Source organism: Schistocerca gregaria, chromosome 8 (genome assembly GCF_023897955.1).
Source record: "Schistocerca gregaria isolate iqSchGreg1 chromosome 8, iqSchGreg1.2, whole genome shotgun sequence".
NCBI classification, from domain to species: domain Eukaryota; kingdom Metazoa; phylum Arthropoda; class Insecta; order Orthoptera; family Acrididae; genus Schistocerca; species Schistocerca gregaria.
In genome coordinates, this window is record NC_064927.1 from 175,379,174 (window position 1) to 175,401,405 (window position 22,232).

Sequence of the window (22,232 nt, forward strand, 5' to 3'; positions counted from 1 at the left end):
GTTTACTGCCAGCAGACATTATCTTCTTGCCTGATACTTGTTTGAGGCTCAAGCGTACTCACAATTTCCGCAGATCTGAGGTAGAGAGAATATTATCTGATTACCCATAAACCATTTTACTACCTGGTATTTCGTACACAAAACTATTTAATATCCTGATGACTTAAACTTATCTACTAAGACACAGTTAGTTACTTATTTACTAGTTATGTGCTACATATGTTATAAAACTGCGACGTACATACTATACACGATGTCCCATTTATCTTGATCACCCTAAATAACTGTCCAGATGCAAATCACAAAACGTTTCAAGCAAATGTTCTTTAGCCATCAGGGTGATATCAATCAGCAAGATTTTCACAAAGGTATGAAGAGCGATATGACTTTTTTAATTGACACCCTATACTTTTTATTCCGTAACTCATTTCCTCTATTAAAGACCTATTCGAAAATGTATCACAGTGTATCATCACCGAAACACAACGTCATTAATTACATAACACAAGATGGAAATCACAAAGTCGTCCACTTGCTGGGGTTGTCAGAAAACAAATGAAAACCAAATAAAAACTTAACACAAAATTGACTTTGACTCTCCTGTACCATTTCCCTGGAGTAGAACATTCAAAAGCGCTCAAAGTGGTAACCCTGGACAATTGTGCACTCGTTGAATGAAAGAATTATTTGCTGCTTCCAGTGTTGCCTGCGAAAGAGAATTACAAGAAAGCACGATACGTTCCTCCATGTCCTCTGGAGTTGTTGGAATATCGCGATAGACAACGACTTTAATCCATCCACAAAGAACGAAGTCCAGAAGCTTTAAATCAAGAGACCTAGCAGGCCAAGTAACTGTTCCTCCTCTGTCAATCCATCTGGCAGGATACCATCCGTTCAGAACACGACGTGCACGCAAGGAATTATGTGCTGGACATGCATCGTGTTGATACCATATAAGCATTTTGGTTCTTAGCGGCACTTCATCCAGAAGAGGAGGAAGAATTCGTCTGAGGAAGTTGGCACACGTTGTGCCGTTTAGACTACCACCGATGAAATAAGGGCCAATAATTGTAGTACCAAGCATCCCACAGCAGACGTTAACTCTCCACTGACGCTGATGTTCCATCTGTCTAAGCCATCGTGGTTTGTCGCTGGGCGAATAATGCATGTTCCTTGCAATTATCTCTCCTTTGTTTGAGAAGCAACATTCATCGGTAAATGGAACATTGGAGATGAAGTTCGAGTTGGCGAGGATTTGCTGCTGTGCCCACTGACAGAAATGTACACGATTCATTCCCATGCAATTCTTGGTGTAGATGTACATGGTAGGGATGGAACCGGAGAAGTGTAAGAATACGATGTACATTGGTTTTAATGATGCCAATCTCGTGTTCAAGCTGTCGTGTGCTCACATCTGAATTCATAGCAACGGCAGCGAGAACAGTAATTTCGGCAGATTCGTCTGTGCGAGTGGTACGACAGTCGCGTTGTCGTGGGTTAAAACTCCCTGATCCCTGAAGCGTCGCAACAAGAAGAGGAAACATCCGTCGGGAAGGCGGGTTCTAGTCAGGATATCGCTCTCAGTACACTTCCGCAGCCGGCATAGCAACAACAACAACAACAACAACAACAACATAACAATGAAAGAAACGTTCAGTCCATGCAGTTTGTAGGAAGGACAGGCTTTACTGTATGCCTACTCTACACAACCGTATTTAAAAGGACTAAACTACTGAACTAAATGTACCCGTACATAAGAAATCAGTATTACAATTACTGTTCTGGCAACTTACATTCCCCATAGATGAGTAGCATTTCTACCTTCTCTTCGTTGGTGTTCATTCTACTCACACAACTTTCCAACTGACGATGGTTGACTGAATGAAGGGTGTGCATTCTACTTACCTGTGATCTGTCTACGTCAGCACGTAGATGTGTTCCATTACCCCGAGTACCTGCACTAAGCGCCGGGAGCGTCAACGCCAGTGTTGTGTTACGTAATTAATAACGTTGTGTTTAAGTGAATGGTACACTGTGATATATTTTTGAATAGGTCTTTACGAGAGGAAATGATTTACGGAATAAAATGTACATGGTGCTATTTAAAAATCTCATACGACGTTCATATCTTTGTAAAGAACAAAGCTACAATGAAAGCAATCATGCTGATTGATGTCCCCCTGACGGTTAAAGGACAGTTGCTTAAAAAATTTTATTATCTGCATCTGGTCAAACTGTTATTTAGGGTGGCCGAGATAAATGGAACACCCTGTATATGTCTGACACTATTAAATAGCTGTACCGGTGTGTGAAAGTCTAATGTCTGCAGAAAGAAACATTTCCCATTGGTCCTCAGGGTAGTGAGGAAATTCATTTTGAGATGCCTGCTGATTTATTAATAGGAGAATGTAAATTTGACGTAATTTATGCACAATCAGACCTGCAGTTCATTACATTCACAAGCCATAAGTCATTTCCATCACTGTCAGTAATTTTCAACGTAAATTGATAACAAAAACTATTTTTGTACTCGTAACTGCTCTCATACAAAATTCTCAACGCACATCAATGTACCATTACACATGTTAACACATGTGCATAATGCGATTTTTCGAGGTATAGTGTATTATCAGAACGTCGGACATATTTGTCAGAACACTTGACATACGTTTCCCAGTTTTTCACACGCCATGCTTCAACTTATCATAACAACTAGCGTTTGTACATAAAGCAACACTAGATCAAAAGTATTTCGATGCGAGATACGTAAAAAACGATCTGAATGAGTTTTGCTGGACAGTTGCTGTACTGCATATACATATGTTTTTAGTCTACTGAATGAAGGGGTTCGATAGAATTTATATAGACACACATCGACACTTCTTGATGATATTTCAATCTGTATGTATAGACTAAGATTAAATAAACTATTTGCTGAAAACGCAAATAAGAAAGCGGCACATTCCGCGTAGCTCTATACATGGAACTTAACCTACCAGCGAGTGTTTGCAAACTCGCCCGCAGTGCGTTTGTGAAGCGGCGGATGAACTTTGCAAACAGCCGGCTAATGATAAACACTGAAATGTTACCCAAAGTACATACAGATATACTTTATCGCTGTTGTAATTCTTGTACTGATCAAATGAACACACAGTCGCCATACCAACACGCTTAACAGCATACACACTTCTACATTTGGCGAGTAAATCAACAACAGAATGGACACATCATATAATCGTGAACTACGCTTAGCCCCACACGCAAATAAATTTCATGTTGCTGCCTAACAATGATGTGACGCTATACCAGTTTTTTCGGGTAGTTCTTCAAACAGATACTTTAAAGAAAAAAGTGGCACATGTAAAATATATTGGAACATAGAAATAAACATTCTCGCCAATCACTTAACTGCTAGTGGATTCATTTACAAGTTCTTCATGTTTATGAAAAAGCACTTGTCAGTAACATTCGAAATTAGTTTTTTTTCCTCATAGAGGGTGTCTTGCAAAAAAGTAAAGTGAGTTCAACTATATAAAGTCATTATCTTCCTCCTCCAAAAAAAAAAAAAAGTACAGAATCAGTCCCTCAGGTGTTCAAAATGTAACAGAGAAATTTTGAATCTATAACTTTAGACGCACTGAAAGTTGCGCGATACTATTTTTAAAAAAAATGTAGAATCAGATATGTTGCTCTTCTCGTAAAATTAACGAAACTTTTTTTAAAAAAATCTATGTTTCTCACAGAAAATGGCGAGATATCTGTCCCGAAACAGCTGCTGATTTCTTTGAAGTAAGTTTTGAAGGAAAATAACGAAGACTTGTTATACACAAATTTGACGTTAGGTGACACAATTTTAACGATGATATTGTTACTGTAATAATTTTGTGCTGTGAATAATTGGTTTCACTGCCCTCTCACTGCGATAACTTAAATTAATAGAGCTTCTTTCAGATTAGTGAGAGGAACTTTCTAAAGTCTTTCTTCATTAAGATAATGTTCATAAAAATATTACAGGCCTCCAGTAAAAATACTGTTACTGATATATGTTTATGTTTGAGATACTAGATTGGGGCTACGTTCGACTACTACGAGTCTCTTTTCGTGAAACGTAATTAATAGTAAAAACGAATTATTACATTTTTAGTTTAATCTCTAGTTCTACTCCATACACGTCGTTTACACTGTGAGTGGGAGAATCATAATGAGAGAATAGATATGTAAGCTTCAGTTTGTTACTGTTATTGATTTTGCAACAGAACAATGTTTACAGGACATCTATCTCGAATCCCGTGTAATGGGACTGAATCATTACGATTAAATGAATATGTAATTTTTTCCCAAGTTAATGTTGTTATGTAGACAAAGTAACTGTAAATGCTTCCTACCTTTTAAACGACCCGTTTAAACCTGACAGAAATAACATTTAAATAAAATAGTAGAATGTGTCTTAACGTTCTGTACAGAGGTACGTTTAAAATGAGTACAGTACAGCACATAATAATTGATCAACAAGGTGTGAAATAGCAAATACAAGTAATTTTACCTTAACAGTAAATTAGGCAGTATGATTAGAATCCGAGAATATGATTGTTAAAAAGAATTTTTTTGAAATTTTATTGTATTTTATTTTTTTCGTATGCCACAGTGAAAACGTTAAGAATGCAGCCTACATGGTGAACAGGCAGCTGATGATTTTGGAAAAATTAAAAATGTGGCTGGTTATACACTAATGGAAAGAAACGCCAACACCAAAACAGTAATTCATGTATATTAACGAATTTTCGCGAATACACTTGTCTAGGTAACATTCCAATTATCAATATTCCAAGTCCACAGGTTAACGTATGCGCGAGGTACGCTATTGCAAATGTGAAATGCTCGTACACTAATAACCGCTATAACAGCGAGTGTTCAATGCAAGCATGAAAACGAGAATGCATTTTTGTGTAGAGGTGCCGGATGTCAGGCTGTGTCATGGGGTTCTATGCCTTTTACTCTCGATCAGGGGCTGGGTTACAACAGCGGTATGTGAGTGAGTGTCACCCCGTCGGAAAACACCCCTGGAATGATGTTCACGAATGGCAGCAGAACAGACAGAATCACTAGACTGACGTACAGTTTTGCAGTGAGGTTGATTGGGATAGCCATTAGAGTACTCCTGGTTTCATAAGAAATCGGACCGCAGATCGTAACTCGAGGTGTAGGTCCAGTGCGTCTAGCAAGCACACAGACTGGTAAGGGGCCCTCAGGTACCTCCATCTGGCCACCACCCGATCGTCACTGGCATCAACACAAAATTAGCTTCCATCAGAAAACACAACAGACCTTCACACTGTCCTCCAATGACCTCTTGTTTGACACCACTAAAGTCGCAAACGGTGGTGGTGAAATTCACGCTACAGGGTGTCTCGCGCGGAGCTGCCCTTGAAATTACCGATTTGTAACGGTTCGTGGTGTCATTATGGTGCCAAATACTGCTCACATTGCTGCTTCTGATATAGAGCGATGTGCCAGAGCCATACACCGAACACAATGGCCTTCCTTTTGGCAGTGCCACATGGAATCCGTATTACGGTCTTCTTGCGACCGTACTTCCTCGTGATCACAGCTGCCGACCATCACGTGTAGTGACTCCATTCCTATTCAATCCTTCTGCAGTATCGCAAAAGAAAATCAGAGCTATCGTAGCTCTATTACTTTACCTCATTCAAACTTAGTGAGGTATTGACAGTGGCGTCTTTGTCGCTTTAAAGGCATTCTTGACGAACATCAACTCACCATGTCCAAATTCAAAGGTAATTAAAGCTCACGACCGTTAGAGCGTGTATTTAAAGCATACCTGATTTGCTTCCTCAAGGTAGTGCTACTACAACCACTTTTATGTGACTGGCGAGAAATTTGAATAGAAATCGTCTTCCATATGTAGAAACCCACCTACCAAAATTCGATTATGTCGTACTTGGTGTTCCGACTTTATTCCCGTCAATCTATATTTATCAAGTGCTTTATTTAGCAGCTAGTACTCACTTCAGTAATGTCATAGATAATACAGGAGTCATGTTGAACACAGTTGAAGCACTTGGAAAAACTATGTACAAGAAGTTAATTTAAACTGCTTCTGCTGCAATTGTCTATCACGCGGTTCTGCTAAACTGCATCACATAAGAGTATTAAAGAACAAGGAAATGTAGGACTATTGGCACTTGAGATATAATTTATTAAACCACCTGAAGATTTTTGTGAAATGATTTGGTTATTCTCTATCTACAAATCGTCCAATTATCTTTTATTTCGTATTAGTCAAGGACCAATCTTCCACTGGCTCTAAGCTTCAGCAAAATTTCTATGTCCTATTTATTTTACGTTTTCTGTCGATTTTTACAAGAAGTCGCTCATTTTGAATATATCTTTCAAATTAATTTATATTTTGAAACACATTATCACAGCACACGTTTCGACAGTATTTTTGTTCCTGTACCAGTGTCACAAGATTATCCGTGGCTTCCTTAGGAATTAAACAATGGTTAAGCACTACCGAACTATACAGCATCACTTGGCAGAATTAGTTTTGGCAGAGGAAATGTTTTAGCGTTTCCCTACTGCCTATATCATGTCCTAAGATTGGAATGTTCAAGAGAAACTGTCGTAACAGCTGACAGAAAATCTTGGAGGTATTTTATAAATTGTGTACAAGGACGTTATGTCAACGTCTCCTACTGACAACTTTCCCTTCTGTTTCACAAAATGATGTGTTATGCTTAAATCCTTATTTAGATAATAATGTCACTTGAGTAGAGTATAGATAGGAAGACAACAGAAACTTTAAAAATGCTAGAACAGAAGACTACTAAAATCTGATTCGTCGATTGAACAAATAATGTAGAGGCGCTGAATCAAATAGGGGGAGATATTTATGCTACAGCCCGGCTAACAGAAGGGTGGGATGACAGGACACATACTGCGGTGTCAAGGAACAGTTAATTTGATGTTTGATGAAGGTGTGTGAGGTGAAAATTGTGTTGACAGATCAAGGCATGTTGAAATGAATGTATTCTGCCATAATTGTGCTGAGATAAAGATGCCTGCACAGGATGGACAGGCTCGAAGAGCTGCATCAGACAAGATTGGACATTACAATAACAACAACAGCAGGCTACACAAATCAAAAGAATGAGAATTCCTAGTTTGATGTTTCAGGTATCTGGATAATTCTTGCATCTCAGATTGCTGGAACCTTTTTACATAAGCAATATGCATAACGAAACCAAAACACTAGTAGGTCTGTTAGCAAACCCCGAACGGGGACTTGAATTCAGACCTCCGGTCATTGCTCTAACGGAACTTCCCAGCAGATGAAAACGGTGTTTCTGACGGGACCTCGAATCAACTACCTGGCCTTTCTCGGATAACACCTTCTCCCACTGGGCTACTATGGCACTGCTTACAATTGCCCTCACATCTTTACCTCTGGTAATACCTATGACGCACTTCTGAAATTTCCGTACTTCAAAAACTGTTATGTTGCAAATACAGTTAGCAGTAAATCACCTCTGATGCTGAAGTATTACTACATGAACAGTGAAAAAGGAAATAGATAAATTTTTGCCTCTCATTATCCTGTGTACGGGATCAGAGAGAAAAAGGTTGTAAATGGTTTTAATTGATGTGTTAAGTTTTTTTGGGAAGACAGTAAGTGCTATCCTTCTTAAAGCACTACCACAAGAAAATGAAAGAAAATAAAAATAGAAAACTTAGTACGCCTAGGAAGATGACATCGAATTTGATCGGATATCGGCATATGGCACTCTTAACATCTATATTAATGATATGGCAGTCATGCCACACTGCCACCTCTAGCAATAAGCTGACGATATGGCTCTCTATACAACCGGCTGCAACGCCGAACAGCACACTGCTCGTCTCCTGAGGCAAGCGGACGCAACGGTCATCTGGCACCGTTTAAACTAGATTGCCCTCAACGCCTCCAAAACTGCGGCAGTCTATTGCACAAAATGGCGCCCTAGCCTCCACCACAACATCATGCACGTCCCATCCCAGGGTCCCCAGATACCAAGTATACCGAATGGATAAAAACTGCTCCTCCATCGACGTGCGGAATACCTCATCTAAAAGGGGCAGAAGCTGATAAAACCACTGTACCGCTATTCAACAGCAGGGAACTGACCATAGACACGAAGCTCCGACTGGACCCGATGGTTCTCCACCTATCCCTCATCTATGCCTCCTCTGCGTGGGACACGATTAGTGGATCCCGGTTGCAGACCCTCCAGCTCCTGCAGAATTACGTGCTTCGGTGGAGCCTGCGTACCCCTAAACTCACAAGGATTGTAACCTCACACAAGGTGACCGTCATGGTTCCTCTAAAATCTAGCATTCGAGAGAAGGCAAGGAGCCTCTGCAACAAACTGGGCACCCTGCACGACTTGGTCAATGTATTGCATCGCATTGTCACCACGACTCCTCGCCACTGGCAATGCCACCCTGTTCCTTTTACCGTTCGCGAGGACTCGGATTCGAACCATGGCTAACGGTATCCTAGTATTGTGTGTTTTAATACGGCCACTCATTCTGCGGAATCCTTAGAGCGACCACCACTCTACCTCTGTAGTTGCGACACATCTTAACGGCATCATTGAGCTTACACTGTCGGAGGACGATACGGGACTTGAAGTCCCACCGCCACACCTTCAGCGTGCAATACAATGATGTCGTAGAGATGCCGTCATTCTAACACCGAAAAACATTACACCGCCCGAAACAGTTAGGCCGCTCTACATCGCAGACGCAGTACAGCAACAAAGAAAAAACAATAGGAAAAAAGAGGTGGATGATACCTGGGGAATGGTAGATGTAGATGTACTGATAATGGTTTCAACAGGTTGTGCAGTGGCATAGCTGCCGAAGCGCCATCTGAGTGTACCCTTCAATAGGGAATTCTGATAGCCACGGAGAGTGCGTGGCGCAACAGAATCGAACGCTTCAAGTAGCGCACGCGCAACGCCAAGTGAATGCAACACGCATGTGCCGGCGGGGCCTTAAATACTAGAGCTTAGTGCGTTTTCGCCAGTATCATCTGAAGATGGCCAAAAGACACTACGCTAAAATCTTGTGGTAGGAAGTTACGAACATCCGGTACTTCTCCCGAAATTTTGTGGAAAAATATGTACGCCGGAAAAATTTTAAATCTCGCATTTCTATGGTTTTCATTGTGTGGAAATAAGCTTCTGCAACAGGTGGAACAATGTGACAGATAACGTATGAAAAGCGACTGCAATAATACCGCAGTAATCTGTAACCGATATACGCTGTGGTGACGTAGACCATGAGATACAGGTATGAGCCTCTACGGTGGCGATGGTATCGTGCACACAAAGAACCAAGAGGCAGTACATTGGCTAAGCCGTCATCTGGATTGAGGTGATTCATGCCGAAAACATTCAGACATGATTATGGCCTCATATCGAATTAACAGGCATTGAATGTGAATGTTAGTTGGAGCTAGACGCATGGAACATTTCATTCCGGAAATCAGTACGGCATTGAGCATTCTGAGGACCACAGTCTCAAGAGTGTTTCGAGAATACGAAATGTCAGGCATTACCTCTCACCACGGACAATGCTGTGGCCAGCAACTTTCACTTAACGGCCGAGAGCAACCGTGCTTGCATAGAATTGTCAGTGCTAACAGACAAAAAATACCGCGTAAAATAACCACATAAATCAATGGTATGTACGACGAAAGTATCCGTTAAGAGAATTTTCAAAGTTAGAGATAAAAATTTAGTCCCATGAGATTGCATAAAACATGCAGAGAAATGAAATTACCAACTATCGTTCTCATACAATCCATGAATTTTATAGATCGCAACGGCAGTTTTCGAGAAAATACTTTAGAAAAATGAATGAAAACGCAAGTTTCGTTAACCAGGATTGATATCGTAATCAGCTATTGAACAAACGTCCTTAAGTTGTAGATTCGTTGTGTCACTTCACAGAGCAACAGGCAGTTCGTCGGACAAAAAGACATATTAGATAGAAGACACTACACTGGAGACGAGAAAACTGATATTTAAGCTGATGTGCACATAGTTCCTTCGTTTTCGGGTTTCTGTTTCAGTAAAACCATCGCTCATAGTGAAAAATTAACTTACCTTTCAGTACAGTTGTATGTGTTTTGCTAATCTTCCACAGGGTGGGAAAAAATATGGCCTACGAAACACTTTAAACATCTTCAGATACCCACCCCAACTTACATCTGCGGTCAGAGTTTCAAATGATGGAAGCCGGGTTGTCTGTCTTAAGGTGCGCGAAATATTTAACAGGCCAGATTTATTTTGCGATCCTGTTGCTCAAAACGTAGTATCATAGTGAAAAATCTACACGTGAATGTCCAAAAATCCATGAGATTACGCAGTTACAAAACAAAAATATGTTTGGTTGGCATATCAAATTGACTGTGTCCTTTTCAATAGGAACATTTCAGTCTTGATTCTAAATCTGGTCTACAGGGATTAGTTCTGTCGTCCTCTCGCTTGTGTCTTCCAAGATTTGATACTGAGCAACATATATCGGTCTTCAAAGAAAAGACCACCTGTAATTACACTGATGTCAACAGGTAGTACAATTAATTACCGATCCAAAATTTTTCTCTACAACTACGACTGTCTCCCTGTATGCTCAGCCACAGGATACAGGGCGCTGCTGCAGCCCTACGGAGGCGGAACGCCTCGGACAGTCATGTCGAGGAAATTGGCTTCGCCGCCGGTCCATTAGCGCACATCCCGGGGCTGGATTGAGGCGCTGATTGTTAGCGGTCGGCGGTGCAACGCGATCACCGCATCGATTCCCGACGATGCCACAATTAGTGCGCACGGCTACGCGCTGATTAATCGCACTCCAGTAACGGCATTACGCCTGTCTGCACGTGGCCTCCACGTGCGACCCTGGCGACCAACTTTTCCCCTAGGTTACGACGAGCAGTCGCACTCTGCAGTGCGGTGTAAAATCTAGCCTCCACTTAGGGTAGTTTGCATCCGGAACATTCTTGTGAGTGTATCTAGTTATTGTGTCCGTTGTCGAGAGGGAAGTGACATAGGATTTCAGCACCGACATACAGTATCTGATCAAATGATTCCGGACACCCTTGCGAAAAGCCGAATTGAATGGCAGGAGAGGTCGACCCGGCAGTATAACAGGATGCAGAGAGCACTGTGTTGTTGGATGGGAAGCAGTAAAAAGAGACTAATTCTGTGAGGAAAGCTCAGTGACTTAGGACGTGAACAAATATTTGGATGCCATATGCTAAATAAATCTATCATGGATATTTCAACCCTTCTGAATCTGCTCAAGTCCACTGATGTGATGAGAATGTAAATTGGAAACGCGATAGAACAACCTCAGCTCAACCATGACCAGGTGAACCTCACCTGCTGACGGATAGGGAACATCAGGTAAGGCCGAGGTCGCTTGTAAAAAATCGCATGAAATCAGCGGAATGAATCTCTCGAGTGTCCTGATTACTACCAGCAGTCCAGCTAGCACGAAGACTGTGCGTAAGGATTTAAACAGAACAGCTCTTCATCAGCGACACAGTCCTTTAGCCAGTGATAAGCGGTGCTTGAGGTGGCGTAAAGAACGACGCTACTGGAGAGTGGATGACTGGAAACAAAAATAAATAAAAAATAAAAAAAATTATAAAAAAATTTCAAGTGTGTGTGAAATCTTATGGGATTTAACTACTAAGGTTATCAGTCCCTAAGCTTACACACTACTTAACCTAAATTATCGTAAGGACAAACACACACATGCCCATGCCCGAGGGCGGACTCGAACCTCCGCCGGGGACTGGAAACGTGTGATTTGGTGTCCCCTTGGCAATCCAAAGGAAGAGTTTGGATTTGGCGAATGTCTGGAGAACGTTACCTGCCAAGATGAATAGTGTCAGTAATGAAGTAGTGGAAATAGAAATGAGCATATGGCATCATTGACCGGGAGCTTTTCTCACAGTTCGGCTTCCAAGGGCAAGTCTTACTTCAGTCGACGCCATATTGTGCGACTTGCGCACCGGTGATGAGGATGAAATGATGATGAGGATAACAACACCCAATCCCCGAGGGGAGAAACTCTCCAAACCGGCCGGGAATCAAACACGGGCCCGCTTGCATGGGAGGCGAGCAAGTTACTGCCCAGCTACGCAGACGGTCTGTGAAGTACAGGAGAGGTAGCGTTACGGAATGGGGCTATTAGACGTGGTAAGTGTTTGGTCCACTTATTGCGCTCATAAAAACGCGTAAGGGCACTGTGTAAAGTATAGTAACAGTCCAACAATGACTGATTGTACCTGCATGAGAAACCTGAAGGAAAGCAGCATCAGTGAGGCACATGTTCGTGGACAGTAACACTCTTGAAACGGACTGACCTGCCATGTGACCCAGCCTGAGTCCAATCGAACACCTTTGAGAGTAGTTAGAAGGTCGATTTTTAGCAGCCAAGATCTCTATCTTCTCTAGTTTCGCTCCTCAGGAAAAGATTCACAGACACCTCATTGAAAGTGCCTCAGTAGAAACTGTCGTACAGACGAAATATGGACATACCTGTCTATACGATGGGTGTATTAAAGAGACTGCGGACAGTAGGCTTGTCCGTGCACTTCCCGAGTACTGCCGCGTGGTGTGGGATTCGCAACAGGATATTGGCGCAGGTCATCGAAAAACGTCAAAGAAGAGCAGCTCATTTTGTACTATCGCTAAATATGGAAGAAAGTGATTCATATATGATACGCAAACTGGGTTTAGAATTATTAATACATATGTATCGTTTGTTGCACCAGTCTCTTCTCATGAAATTACGATCACTAGCTTTCTCCAACGAATGAAAAATCGTTAGTTGAGACCTATCTACATATAGAAAAATTATCATCTTGATAATTTAGGAGAAATCAGAACCCACGAAGGAAGATTTAAGTATTGGTTCTTCCCGCGCCCAGTTCGAGAGTGTAGCAGTAAAGAAATAGGTTGAAGGTAGTTCTATGAGCTTTCTCCCAGGTAATTTTTGAGATTTGCAAAATGGTTCAAATGACTGAGCACTATGGGACCTAACTTCTGAGGTCATCAGTCCCCTAGAACTTAGAACCACTTAAAGCTAACTAACCTGAGGACATCACACACATCCATGCCCGAGGCAGGATTCGAACCTGCGATCTGGGCGGTCTCTTGGTTCCAGACTGTAGCGCCTAGAACCGCTCGGTCAGTCCTACCAGCTTGTGATTTGCAAAACAAACAAGTAGATGTAGATGCATTAATGTCCAGTGACTTGTTACTTTTGATGAGATAGTCTAATTCAGTCTGTACACTTAGCATATTGTAAAGAAAACCAATGAGATATAAGGAAAAACAGTGAAAGCCTAGAGAGAGAAATTAAAACCTACACGTTTAACTATGGCTTTGTAATTTCGTCAGAGGCGACAAACGGAAGATCAACTAAAAGCGTTGGAAAATGTCTTCAGATAAGAGTCTATGAAAAGAGCACCAATGAAAGTATAACAAGGGCAATGGAATTTAATTAATTTAGGCGATGGTAAAGGAATTAGCTTAGGAAGTGAGAAGTTAAAAATGAAAGTTTGATGACATCAGAGGCAACAAGGTATAATACGTAAAACATGCTCCACAGGGAAAGATCGGAACTACACCTACATCTACATTCATACTCCGCAAGCCTCCCAACAGTGTGTGGCGGAGGGCACTTCACGTGCCACTGTCATTATCTCCCTTTTCTGTTCCAGTCGCGTACGGTTCGCGGGAAGAACGACTGTCTGAAAGCCTCCGTGCGCGCTCGATTCTCTCCAATTTTACATTCGTGATCTCCACGGGAGGTATAAGTAGGGGGAAGCAGTATATTCGATACCTCATCCAGAAACGCACTCTCTCGAAACCTGGCGAGCAAGCTACACCGCGATGCAGAGCGCCTCTCTAGCAGAGTCTGCCACTTGAGTTTACTAAACATCTCCGTAACGCTATCACGGTTACCAAATAACCCTGTGACGAAACGCGCCGCTCTTCTTTGGATCTTCTCTATCTCCTCCGTCAACCCGATCTGGTACGGATCCCACACTGATGAGCAATACTCATGTATAGGTCGAACGAGTGTTTGGTAAGCCACCTCCTTTGTTGATGGACTTCATTTTCTAAGGACTCTCCCAATGAATCTCAACCTGGTACCCGCCTTACCAACAATTAATTTTATATGATCATTCCATTTCAAATCGTTCCGCACACCTACTCCCAGATATTTAACAGAAGTAACTGCTACCAGTGTTTGTTCCGCTATCATATAATCATACAATAAAGGATCCTTCTTTCTATGTATTCGCAATACATTACATTGGTCTATGTTTGGGTCAGTTGCCACTCCCTACACCAAGTGCCTATACGCTGCAGATCTTCCTGCATTTCGCTACAATTTTCTAATGCTGCAACTTCCCTGTATACTACAGCATCATCCGCGAAAAGCCGCATGGAACTTTCGACACTATCTGCAAGGTTATTTATATATATTGTGAAAAGCAATGGTCCCATAACACTCCCCTGTGGCACGTCAGAAGTTACTTTAACGTCTGTAGACGTCTCTCCATTGATAACAACATGCTGTGTTCTGTTTGCTAAAACTCTTCAATCCAGCCACACAGCTAGTCTGATATTCCGCAGGCTCTTACTTTTTTTATCAGGCGACAGTGCGGAACTGTATTGAACGCCTTCCGGAAGTCTAGGAAAATATCATCTACCTGGGAGCCTGTATCTAATAATTTCTTGGTCTCATGAACAAATAAAGCGAGTTGGGTCTCACTCGATCGCTGTTTCCGGAATCCATGTTGATTCCTACAGAGTAGATTCTGGGTTTCCAAAAACGACATGATACTCGAGCAAAAAACATGTTCTAAAATTCTACAACAGATCGACGTCAGAGATATAGGTCTATAGTTTTGCGCATCTGCTCGACGACCCTTTTTGAAGACTGGGACTACCTGTGCTCTTTTCCAATCATTTGGAACCATCCGTTCCTCTAGAGACTTGCGGTACACGGCTGTTAGAAGGGGGGCAACTTCTTTCACGTACTCTGTGTAGAATAGAACTGGTATTCCGTCAGGTCCAGTGGACTATCCTCTGTTGAGTGATTTCAGTTGCTTTTCTATTCCTTGGACACATGGGTACATTGGGTAATGAGACACAACAGGTAGTAGATACTAGTTTTGTAGCTGGAAGAGTAAAATAAGTGAGGTTAGTAGAATTACAGAGAAAAAGAAGTGAAAGCAGGTGATATCAAGTTTGTTTGTTTGTTTGTGTGTGTGTGTGTGTGTGTGTGTGTGTGTGTGTGTGTGTGTGTGTGTGTGTTTGTGTGTACTCCCACTAGAGAAAGCGCAAAGGCTCGAAAGCTGGAGTTAACTGTTTTCCATACGTATTTCTGTGCAGGACGCACCGATTCTTACTTTAGGTATGAATGATTTCCAAAGATAAACTGAGGTGTCAAAAGCCATGGGATACCTCCCAGTATCCTGCGGTTCCTCTCTTACTTGGCGCAGTGCAGCATCTCGTCGTGGCATGTATTCAACAGGTCGTCGAAAGTCCGCTGCAAAACTTTTGAGCCATGCTGCCGCTGGAGCCGGTCATAATTTTGAAAGTGTTACTGGTGCAGGATTTTGTGCAAAAAAAAAAAAAAAAAAAAAAAAAAAAAAAAAAAAAAAAAACTCTCAGCTACGTCCCATGAGTGTTCGATAGGATCCATGGCGGGCAATATTGGTGGCTTAATAATTTTCTTAACTGTCCAGAATATTATTGAAACCAAATGCGAAAAACTGGAGCCCAGTGAGATGGTGGACTGTCACATATAAATATTCTACCCTTGCTTGGGAACATGAATTCTATGAAAGGCTGCAAATGGACTCCAGGTAGCCCAGCATAAACATTTCCGTCAGTTATCAGTTCGATGTTGACACACCGGGCCTCCACTAGGTTGTACAGTGCCTTGTTGACAAATTGGGTCCATCGCTTCGTGGGTCTGCGCCAAATTCTTACCAACTGAAGTCAGGCCGCGTCTGACCAGAGAACGGTTTCCCAATTGTCTAGAGTCCGACCCGTACCGTCACGATCGCAGGACAGGCTCTGGAGGCGACGTCGCACTGTTAGCAAAGGCAGTCTGGTCGGACGTCTGGTGCCATAGCACATTAACGCCATATTTCACCGCACTATCCTAACGGATACGTTCATCCTACGTCCCACGTTCATTTCTGCCGTTATTTTAAGCAGTGACAATGCTACGCAAACGCCTCTCCTCTTGGTCGTTAAGTGAACGTCTTCGGTGATTGCGTTGTCCAGCGGAAGAGGTAACGCCTAAAATTTCGGATTTGCGATACACTCTTGACACGATTTCCGAAATGGAATGTCCCATGCATCTAGCTTCAGCTACCAATCCGTTCAAAATCTGGCAATTCTCCTCGTGAGTCATAATCACGCCAGAAAACTTTTCACATAAATCATCTGAGTTTAAGTTACAGCTACGATAATGCACTATCCTTTTATAACTTGTGTATGTGACACTAAAGCCATCTGCATATGGGCATATGGCTGTCTTATGACATTTGTCGCCTCCGTGTATTTGCCAGCAGTGTAGTCTGGTACAGAAGTGAAACGAGAACGATAAGGACTTACACAAAGACGGAATAGAAGATTCTGAAATGTTGAGCTGAGAAAGGACGCTCAAGAGTTAAGGGACACATCGGATTAATATCACGTGGAAGAAGTGGATCGGATTCATGATACAGCTTGGCTAAAAGAGGGGATCGGTAATGTGACACTTTAGGAATTGTCATTTCCTTAAAGGAAGTGCGTGTGAGCTGTAAAAGTTAATAGGGATCCCGACGTTTAGCAACAGTAATCTTGTTCATATTGATGTGGGATGATGGAGCTACGGAAAGATGAAGAGTCTGCCACAATGTTATTGTTTCTGCATATTGTAGACTGTAAAAAGAGTACTGGTAGCACACTGGACCCGCATTCGGGAGATCGACGGTTCAAATCCGCGTTCGGCCATCCTGATTTATGTCCATGATGTCCCTAAATCCGTTCAGTCAAATGACACAATGGTTCCCCGTCTTTCCCTAATTACATGTGACCGATGACCTCGCTGTGTGGCCCCATCCCCAAAATCAACCAATCAATAGAAAATACTATGTAGTTAAGTTAAAAATGACATTTTTGTATCATGACTGTGCAAAATACACAATCTGATTCTTGTGGAGAAGGAAACGGCAACCAGTCGCAGATACTAATGCGGTTTATTTACACTAACAGCGCCGAAAAATGGTTCAAATGGCTCTGAGCACAATGGGAATTAACATCTGAGGTCATCAGTCCCCTAGAACTTAGAACTACGTAAGCCTAACTAACCTAAGGACATCACACACATCCATGCCCGAGGCAGAATTCGAACCTGCGACCTTAGCAGTAGTGCGGTTCCGGACGGAAACGCCTAGAACCGCTCTGCCACTGCGGCCGGCTAGCGCCGATAATTTTATCTCGAATCGACCCGTTCATCTTAAGACTGCTGTTAAAGTTTAATTACATTTGGTGTCGGCTCTGTTTCCACCTAAGGGCGAAAGTTCCGTGGGGTGGTGCCGCCCTACACGAGAGGGCGATCTGACTGCCTGTATAACCTTACTTGTACTCGATAACGAACGAAAACAAAGCCAACAAATCTCTAAAGCAGAAGCGGATTTGCTTGTATTCACGAAAGAGTAAAATAAAATATATACACTGACAGAAAAAAGTTGCAACACAAAAAATAATATATGTAGAGTAATGAAATTTCGGGACAACATTTTTGTATGTAACATACACTCCTGGAAATTGAAATAAGAACACCGTGAATTCATTGTCCCAGGAAGGGGAAACTTTATTGACACATTCCTGGGGTCAGATACATCACATGATCACACTGACAGAACCACAGGCACATAGACACAGGCAACAGAGCATGCACAATGTCGGCACTAGTACAGTGTATATCCACCTTTCGCAGCAATGCAGGCTGCTATTCTCCCATGGAGACGATCGTAGAGATGCTGGATGTAGTCCTGTGGAACGGCTTCCCATGCCATTTCCACCTGGCGCCTCAGTTGGACCAGCGTTCGTGCTGGACGTGCAGACCGCGTGAGACGTCGCTTCATCCAGTCCCAAACATGCTCAATGGGGGACAGATCCGGAGATCTTGCTGGCCAGGGTAGTTGCCTTACACCTTGTAGAGCACGTTGGGTGGCACGGGATACATGCGGACGTGCATTGTCCTGTTGGAACAGCAAGTTCCCTTGCCGGTCTAGGAATGGTAGAACGATGGGTTCGATGACGGTTTGGATGTACCGTGCACTATTCAGTGTACCCTCGACGATCACCAGAGGTGTACGGCCAGTGTAGGAGATCGCTCCCCACACCATGATGCCGGGTGTTGGCCCTGTGTGCCTCGGTCGTATGCAGTCCTGATTGTCCCTCCATTCACGCCTGTCGCGACACCACTGGAGGCGGGCTGCACGATGTTGGGGCGTGAGCGGAAGACGGCCTAACGGTGTACGGGACCGTAGCCCAGCTTCATGGAGACGGTTGCGAATTGTCCTCGCCGATACCCCACTAGCAATAGTGTCCCTAATTTGCTGGGATGTGGCGGTGCGGTCCCCTACGGCACTGCGTAGGATCCTACGGTCTTGGCGTGCATCCGTGCGTCGCTGCGATCCGGTCCCAGGTCGACGGGCACGTGCACCTTCCGCCGACCACTGGCGACAACATCGATGTACTGTGGAGACCTCACGCCCCACGTGTTGAGCAATTCGGCGGTACGTCCACCCGGCCTCCCGCATGCCCACTATACGCCCTCGCTCAAAGTCCATCACTGCACATACGGGTCACGGCCACGCTGTCGCGGCATGCTACCAGTGTTAAAGACTGCGATGGAACTCCGTATGGCACGGCAAACTGGCTGACACTGACGGCGGCGGTGCACAAATGCTGCGCAGCTAGCGCCATTCGACGGCCAACACCGCGATTCCTGGTGTGTCCGCTGTGCCGTGCGTGTGATCATTGCTTGTACAGCCCTCTCGCAGTGTCCGGAGCAAGTATGGTAGGTCTGACACACCGGTGTCAATGTGTTCTTTTTTCCATTTCCAGGAGTGTATTTAAGTGAACAGGTTAATGCAAGTGAGAGATAAGCACTTGGAAATGAGCCGGATGTCACTTTGTTGGATGCTGTTACATACTGTTTCACTTTATCGGTCGGTACAGGGACGGTTAATGCTCATTGTGGATAACACTCAATAGAACGAATAACTAAAAAGATCTCTTCTCTGCCCTCCAACGAGTTCTTCTTTGACATCTGTGAAGTACCAAGTGGCAGCGGTTTGGCGTCAGTGGAATGCTCGCTAGAAGGCGTCCGGCGTTGAGCTGTCCTTGAAGTAACAGATTTACATCAGTGCGTAATATCACCGTGGTGCCAAATCCTGTTCAAACTGCTGCTGCAAACGCCGCATGACACAGCAGAACCGTACACGGAATAGGCCGATCTTAGGTCTCCATAGCGTTTCAAATGGCTCTGAGCACCATGGAACTTAACTACTGATGTCATCAGTCCCCTAGAACTTAGAACTACTTAAACCTATCTAACCTAAGGACATCACACACATCCATGCCCGAGGCAGGATTCGATCCTGCGACCGTAGCGGTCGCGCGGTTCCAGAACGTAGCGCCTAGAACCGCTCGGCCACCCCGGCAGGCCCTCTGGATACTGCAACGTGGCCGTTTGTTGTCGGGTCTTCTTGAGACCGTATATTCTTATGACTGCCGTTTCCAACAATCATGTACAGTGCTTACGTTCCTATCACTTCTTTCTGCAGTATCGCAGAAGGAACGTCCAACTTCTTGTAGCCCTATTTCATAGCCTCGTTCAACTTTACTGAGGTGTTATAACGGCGTCTTTGTCGCCTTAAATGCATTCTTGACTTACATGAGATCACCATGTCCATCTCAAAGCTAACTATCGTTATATCCCGTATTTAAAGCAAAACTGATCTGTATAGTCAGAGGGCGGTACGTGTGACACTCTTACGGAACTGGCGTAAAATTTGAATACGCATCATGTTTCAGATGTAGTAACGCGCCTACCAACTGCTTGGTGGGCTTTTTTTCTGTCGGTGTATATAACACTTTGTTGACGCATACAGGGTGTTACAAAAAGGTACGGCCAAACTTTCAGGAAACAAATAAAGAAAAGATGTTATGTGGACATGTGTCCGGAAACGCTTAATTTCCATGTTAGAGCTCATTTTAGTTTCTTCGACCTACGCTCACGTTATCATGATTTCATACGGGAAACTCTACCTGTGCTGCTAGAACATGTGCCTTTACAAGTACGACACAACATGTTGTTCATGCACGATGGAGCTCCTGCACATTTCAGTTGAAGTGTTCGTACGTAGGGATTTTCTCTGCCTCGTGATGACTGGGTGTTGTGTGATGTCCCTAGGTAAGTTAGGTTTACGTAGTTCTAAGTTCTAGGGAACTGATGACCATACCTGCTAAGTCCCATAGTGCTCAGAGCGATTTGAACCATTTTTTGTTCGTACGCCTCTCAACAACAGATTCGGTGACCGATGGATTGGTAGAGGCAGACCAATTCCATGGCCCTCACGCTCTCCTGACCTCAACGCTCTTGAATTTCATTTGTGGGGGCATTTGAAAGCTTTTGTCTACGCAACCCCGGTACCAAATGTAGAGACTCTTCGTGCTCGTATTGTGGACGGCTGTGATAGAATACGTCATTCTCCAGTGCTGCATAAGCGCATCAGGGATTCCATGCGACGGAGGGTGGATGCATGTATCCTAACTAACGGAGGACATTTGAACATATCCTGTAACAAAGTGTTTGAAGTCACGCTGGTACGTTCTGTTGCTCTGTGTGTCCATTCCATGATTAATGTGATTTGAAGAGAAGTAAGAAAATGAGCTCTAACATGGAAAGTAAGCGTTTCCGGAAACACGTCCTCATAACATATTTTCTTTCTTTGTATGTGAGGAATGTTTCCTGAAAGTTTGGCGTACCTTTTTGTGACACCCTGTATATTGGTATGCCGAGTAGGGAACGGTGTATACATCCCTCTTGTACTAGAACGGAGCTCTACAGCAGAAAACTTGTGAAAGCGGAGCAAGTTAGATATAAGCAGAGATTTTACTACGTTAGGTGTAACAGCTACCCTGAGATGCATAGTACAGGAGAAAACAAAGTCAGCCCACGGTGGTGTTTTAGCGGGTAGGACCTGTTTCCCGTGGCGGTGCGAAACCCAGCGGGTATGCACTGCGGACGACGACCGGTCTCCGGACGTACCTCTATTTATCCCAGGTGTGAACGTGCGGTGGACAAAGCATAGCAATGCGGGCTTACCTTCCTCAGCATCGCTCTGCCCGAGCGCTCCGCAGACGAGCAATTTCTGGCGCCGCCGACTGACTACAAACGCGCACCGCCCTCCCCCAACTGACGAGCGGAGGGCGCCGAGGCTTACTGGCTTTTCCATCATCCCCGGGGCGAGCTGCGCGCGCCACTTACTCAACGGTTTTACCGGTACTGGCTCTGCCGTAAAGTTCTAGCAGCTCTGGCGTAGAGAGAGAGAGAGAGAGAGAGAGAGAGAGAGAGAGAGAGAGAGAGAGAAAGAGAGAGAGAGAGAGATATTCAGTCAGACTGATACAGACGACGCACTCCTGGGATTACAAATTTGCCCATCCCGACGGACTGTAAAAGCGCCGACCGCAGTGGTTGGCCCGGTTCGCATGTTTATTAGCGACTGCACCCAGTCCTGAGGGCGCCTCTTCCAGGGGCTTACGTCGCCACCGGCGTGTGCTGGAACGACCGCCGTAAAGCGACGCCTCATCTGGGTGGCGTCGGCGGCGGCGTCGTTGCAGCCGGCGACGACTCTCTGCACCGTAAAGCCTACCGGCGCCGCCTCCAAGTGCTGGCGCTATACACGGCGTTTACACGGGTGCTCGGCGCGAGATGGCCAGGTAGTAGCGCCACGGAGGTTCTATGCAATGGGGCACTTTGTTCAAGCTGTTACCACCCCGCACGACTAGTAGATCTGTAAACGGCACCTAGCCAGCACTGATTTTAAAAAGTATCTGTCTTCTAAC

General features: G+C 43.9%; 1 protein-coding gene across 1 annotated transcript in view; it reads right to left on the reverse strand.

Moving 5' to 3' along the window:
• Positions 1 to 22,232, reverse strand: part of LOC126285102 (synaptotagmin-7-like) — a 351,548-nt gene that overhangs the window by 270,324 nt on the left and 58,992 nt on the right. The window lies entirely within an intron of this gene.